The sequence below is a fragment of the Panthera onca genome, chromosome B2 (genome assembly GCF_046562875.1).
Source record: "Panthera onca isolate mPanOnc1 chromosome B2, mPanOnc1 haplotype 2, whole genome shotgun sequence".
Lineage (NCBI taxonomy): Eukaryota > Metazoa > Chordata > Mammalia > Carnivora > Felidae > Panthera > Panthera onca.
This window is the reverse complement of record NC_138343.1, coordinates 2731582-2737842: the sequence shown is the minus strand read 5'-3', so window position 1 is coordinate 2737842 and position 6261 is coordinate 2731582. Positions and strand designations below refer to the sequence as shown.

At 41.6% G+C, this 6261-nt stretch overlaps 1 pseudogene; it reads right to left on the bottom strand.

Annotated features, from left to right (window-relative positions):
• Nucleotides 1-4607: 4607 nt before the first annotated feature.
• LOC144616242 (olfactory receptor 2B8-like) lies at nucleotides 4608-5561 on the bottom strand (annotated as a pseudogene).
• Between the last annotated feature and the right edge of the window lie 700 nt (nucleotides 5562-6261).

Genomic DNA, 6261 nt, shown 5'->3' with positions numbered 1-6261 from the left:
AGCACAATTGCAACTGGAAATAAACTGACTTACCCATTCCTAGAGCAACACAGAGACCAAGTTACATTTCACTCACCTTTATTCGCCTTCCCTGTGGATTCAAAGCTATTTCCCTACCTCCACTGCAAGTTACTGGCTAAATACAGCTCTGGGGATAGGAACACAGACATGTAGGATCAGTGCCTGCAGGAAACGCAAAGGTTGACTCGACCAGCACTGGGGCATCTGTACGTTTTTCTTAAGCAAAAGGACACTTTCTCAGGATGACTTCACACGTCCTCATGTGACACCAGAGATCTGCACCTTGCCTCTCGGAGGTAGAAGATGAAGGCAGTCACAAACTCTCAGTATGGTTTCCCGAATACAATGACCTGCCTCTGTGACTCTGAGACCCTTACGAGCAGGCAAGAGGGTGCCGTGACTCTGAGCTGGGGCTGGGCTGGCACACAGAACCAAGTCCCTTCCTCCGCTGACGTCTCTGGGGAACGGATGCCCCACACTCTTAATGAGCCCTTTTCACTGAGCTGCCCAGACGTGGCAATCCTCAGGGACAATGACTGTGGAGGACAATGCCAGACAGACCTAATCTGTCTCTTCTCTTAGTTCACGTATCTCATAGAGGACAAGTAACTCCCTAGACCTCCCCAGATAACTTAGCTCCCATCTGTGAATGACCTACATGTTTTATAGAGCACTGAAGATTTTTTCCTCATAACTGACCAAAATATGTACATATAAATATGTAAGGATGAATCCATTCCCTTACTTAATTTTAATTTTAAATATGGGAATAAATTCTTCATTTACTCTCATTCATAATGTCTTATATTGGATCACAGAGCTAATAATGAAGCACATTCTAATCTTTAGCATGAATATAAAGGAGGGCAACCAAATTCTACCAAACTTCCAATATAGTTATGGGTAAAAAGTCTTAAATCCTCTAAAACACTGTTCAGTTTGTACCCGCGGGTTTTAACGATGAACTGAAATAAATTTTTACAATATCTATTTTTTAATACAATGTGCATGGGTTTTTTGAAACCCAGCTAGTCTCTGCAATCAAATTCCAAATCTTTTTAAAATAAATATATATATTTTAATTTACATCCACATTGTGAGCCTATAGTGCAACAATGATTTCAGGAATTGAACCCAGTGATTCATCCCCTACACATGACTCCCAGGGCTCGTCACAAGTGTCTTCCTTAATGCCCCTTCCCCATTTAGCCCATCCCCCCTCCCACAACCTTTCAGCAACCTCAGTTTGTTCTCTGTATTTACCAGTCTCTTATGTTTTGCCCTCCTCCCTGCTTTTACATTACTTTTGCTTCCCTTCCTTTATGTTCATCTGTTTTGTATCTTAAACACCTCATATAAGTGAAGTCATTTTGTCTTTCTCTGACTTCTTTCACTTAGCATAATACCCTCATCCACGTTGCTGCACATGGCAAGATTTCATTCGTTTTGATTGTTGAGTAATACTCCATTGTATATATCTTCTTCATCCATTCATCTGTTGATGGATATTTGGGCTCTTTCTATAATTTGGCTATTGTTGATGGTGCTGCAATAAACATTGGGGTGCATGTGCCCCTTCGACACACTACACCTGTATCCCTTGGATAAATACCTAGCAGTGCAATTGCTGTATTTTAGGGCAGTTCTATTTTTAACTTTTTGTGGACCCTCCATACTATTTTCCAGAGAGGCTGCACCAGTTTGCATTCCCACCAGCAGTGCAAAAGAGATCCTCTTTCTCCAAATCCTTGCCAACATCTGTTGTTGCCTGAGGTGTTAACTTTAGCCATTCTCGCAGTCATGAGGGGGTATCTCATTGTGGTTTTACTTTCTATTTCCTTGATGATGGGTGATATGGAGCATTTTTTCATGTGTCTGTGGGCCATTTGGATGTCTTCTTTGGAAAAGTGTCTATTCATGTCTTTTTCCCATTTCTTCACTGGATTATTTGTTTTTTGGGGTGTTACGTTTGATAAGTTCTTTATAGATTGTGGATGCTATCCCTTTATCTGATACATCATTTGCAAAAATATTCTCCCATTCCATTGGTTTCCTTTTAGTTTTGCTGATTGCTTCCTTCGCTGTGCAGAAGCTATTTATCTCGAGTTCATTATGAATCAATAGTTGATTTTTGCTTTTGTTTCCCTTGCCTCCGGAGGTGGCTCAGGTTTTGTTCTCAAGGTCCATGAGTCCGAGCCCCATGTCAGGCTCTGTGGTGACAGCTCAGCTCCTGCAGCCTGTTTCAGAGTCTGTGTCACCCTATCTGTGTCTCTGCCCCTTCTCCCTCTCTAATAAATAAATATTTAAAAAACCTTTTTAAAAAGAAAAAAGAAGGAAACTAAGGCAAAAGAGCATGATCCAAGAAAGAGAGAACTGATATTGGCGAGAGTACAGAGAAAGAGGAAACTTCCTGCACTGCTGGTGCGAATGCAAACTGGTGCGGCCACTCTGGAAAACGGTATGTAGGTTCCTGAAAAAATTAAAAACAGAAATACCCTATGACCCAGCAATAGTGCTACTAGGTATTTATCCCAAGGATACAGAAGTGCTGATTCACAGGGACACATGCACCCCAATGTGGATAGCAGCACCATCGACAAAGCCAAAGTATGGAAAGAGTGCAGATGTCCACTGAGAGACGAATGGGCAAAGAAGATGTGGAACATATATACGATGGAATATTACTCAGCATTGAAAAATGAAGTGCAAATTGCCATTTGCAATAACGTGGATTGAACAAGAGTATGTTATGCTAGGCGAAATTAGTCAAAGAAAAACAAATATCATATTACTTCACTCATATGTTGAATTTAAGACAGAAAACAGGTGACCATAAGGTAGGGAAGGAAAATAATATGAAAATGGGTATGAGGACATAACATAAGAGACTGTTAAATACATAGAACAAACTGAAGTTGTTGCACGGGTTTTGGGGAGGGGAATGGGCCAATTGGGCAAGGGTCTTTAAGGAGGACACTTTGCGGCATGAGCATTGGGTGTTCCATGTGTGGGATGAATCACTAGAATCTACTCCCGAAATCATTACTGCACCATACCTTAAGTAACTTGGATGCAATAAAAAAAATTAATACATTGAAAAATAAAAGAAAGACTACAATGTCACATTCACTTGTTATGGGATGTTTCTATTTCTTACTCATCACTCAGAATTGTATAACACTTATTTCATAATGAGATGGCTACTTGGAAAGATAAGACATATGGAGATTTTTTTACAATTAACATACAATCCTATTTTGTTTAAGTTTCCTCCTGGGGAATCTGAGCAATCTGCACAGAACATGGGATTTCCTGGGAAGTAGTATTCATTTCCCATATTTTCATAGTATGTCGCCATATTCAAATATACGGGGCCCTTGGAGGATGTGAGATATAAAAGCCTTGATCACTTGAAGCCTGGATAAAAGAATTTGAAAATGGTATGAAAAGAGGATCTAAATATCTTTTACCCTTTAAAACTTTTCCTGCATTACTATAGGTAAAACATGTAGAATATGAAATAGGACTTGGGTCATGTATTGTTCCTCCATGATAATGTCCCCAAAAGTCATTTCTAATGATCGGGTTGGATCACAAACTGAATCTCACCAACGTGCACACCGCACATTGGTGCTTCTCCGACTTTGCACATAATGACACGTGAGCACCACCTGGCATGTTACCAGCTCAAGGTCCCAGTGTCACTGGCAGGTATGCATCACGCCCTCCCCCTCCGTGACATGAAGGCTACATAAAACCATTGTCATACCTGTGAGGTCACACGAGGGCCTGATATCTGAATGGCTTTATCTGGATTGATGTTAGTAGGTTTTTCTTTGACCTAAAAGTTTTTTTACACTGTTGCCCCACCTACTTGTGTCAGAGCTGTGATACAGTCAACTTATGGACCTTCTACCAGAGCCATGATCAAAATGCAAGAAAAATGGATATGCCTCCAGCAATTGTTAGAAAACACTAAAATATTAATATTTCTGGTATGCTTGGGTGGCTCAGTCAGTTAGGCATCCAAATCTTGATTTTGGCTTGGGTCATGTTGTCACAGTTTGTGAGTTCCAGCCCCTAATTGGACTCTGTGCTGGCCGCTCAGATCCTCCTTGGGATTGTCCCTCTCTTTGGCTCTCTCTGCCTCTCGCTCACTTCTGTTCTCTCTTTCTCTCTCTCTCTCTCTCTCTCTCTCTCAAAATAAATAAACATTAAAACAAATTTAATAGATTAATGTTTCTGACACTGTATCGGTGGCACATATTCTTATTGGCTGTGTTTTTATCATATGTGTGTAGATGTCTGTTTGCAATTAGGAACGAAATAGTGCTCCCAAAAGGGAGTGAAATAACAAAATCTTGTGGAAGTTTTTGAAAAAATAATATGATGCAGATGCTCTAAATCAGTATCTCTGGAGGCTGCAATGAATCCATGAACTCAGAGATTGAACACTTACTTGCATGAAAGGAGATAAGAAAATCCCCTTGAGAGCTGTCAGGGGAAATGTTGTATGACACGTGCAGGACACAAAAGCATAAAGACTCTGAACTCAAATTCTTCCATCAGAGGGTCTTGCCCCCAAGTCATTTGGAGTCATAGCCCCCACAGAACACCTTCCTCATTGCTCCCGTCACATCCCTGTTCCGCAGAGTATATATGAAGGGGTTGACCATGGGGGTGATGATCGTGTAGAAGAGAGAAATGAATTTGCCCTGATCTTGGGAGTAGTTGTTGCTGGGCTGCAGGTAAGCATAGATGGCCGTGCCGTAGAACAGGGAGACCACGGTGAGGTGGGACCCACATGTCCCAAACACTTTCCTCTGTCCAGCAGCTGACTTTATTCTTAAAACTGCCCTGACGATATGACCATAGGAGAACGTGATTAATGCCACAGGTATGAGGAGAATGATCACACCGACAAAGAAGAGCTCAGACTCATTCACAGTAGTGTCAACACAGGCAAGCTTGAGCAGTGGGGGGATCTCACAAAAGAAGTGGTCTATTTTATTTCTCCCACAAAGTGGTACAAGGAAGGTGAACACTGTCTGCAACGAGGAGTTGGCAAAACCAATGAACCACGATGCAGAAGCCATCAGGGCACAGAGACGGGGGTGCATGATCACTGTGTAGTGCAGGGGCCTGCATATGGCTGCATAGCGGTCAAATGCCATCACCCCTAACAGAATGCATTCTGTGCCTCCCAACCCTAGAGCGATGAACAGCTGAGCTACACAGCCAGCGAAGGAAATAGACTTGTCTGCTCCCCTGAAATGATCCAGCAGCTGAGGAACAGTGCTGGTCGTGTAACACAGGTCCAGAAAGCTTAGGTTGGACAGGAAAAAGTACATGGGAGTCTGCAGGTGTGGGTCCAGGCGGGACAACGCAATGATGGTTGTGTTTCCCAGCAGGGTGAGCAGATAGAAGATCAGAAGAACCACAAAGAGGACTCGCTCCAGCTGAGGCCGGTCAGAGAAACCCAGCAGGATAAAGCCAGTGAAAGAACTTCCATTTTTTGGGTCCATCCTTTCTTACCACATGTTTCCTGTCAAGACCAAGTATTTAGCCATTTTTAAAAGAAATCTTCAAAAAGAAAACAAGTTGGTAGGGGGTTGAAATGATCAGTTGAAAAGACAAGGGCATGGAATTTATTAGCAATAACGTGAATAAATGCTGTAATCCCTGAAATTGACAGAACTTACACCAATATAGCTCCACATTATTGCCAAAAGTAAATTATTAATATTTAATTTAAGAAAAGTCAAATAATGGACAATTTGTTTGCATCAGTCATAGAAATATAAGGTGTATCAGTCTGCACTTACTAGAACTTCAAGTAGTGTAAAAATGTGTGTACATTCCAAACTTAAAGTTCTATAAAATGTATAAGGGAAAAGAGAAAGAGCTCAGAAAGAATCATAAAGAGATGCAGAGAAAAGGAGAGATGTTATAAATACGTGTCTCCTGATTCTACACAACTGGATATGCACACACCTCACATGTAATAAAATATAACAAGAGGGGCACGTAAGTGGCTCAGTGGGTTAAGCATCTGACTCGATTTCACCTGGGGCCATGATCATCTCATGCAGCATGGGTTTGATCCCCATGTCAGGCTCTTTGATGACAGCACTGAGCCTGCTTGAGATTCCGTCTCTCTCCGTGTCTCTGCACCTTCCCTGCTCCCCCACTCTCTCTCTCCAAAATAAAAAAATAAACATGAAGATAAAGTAAATAAAA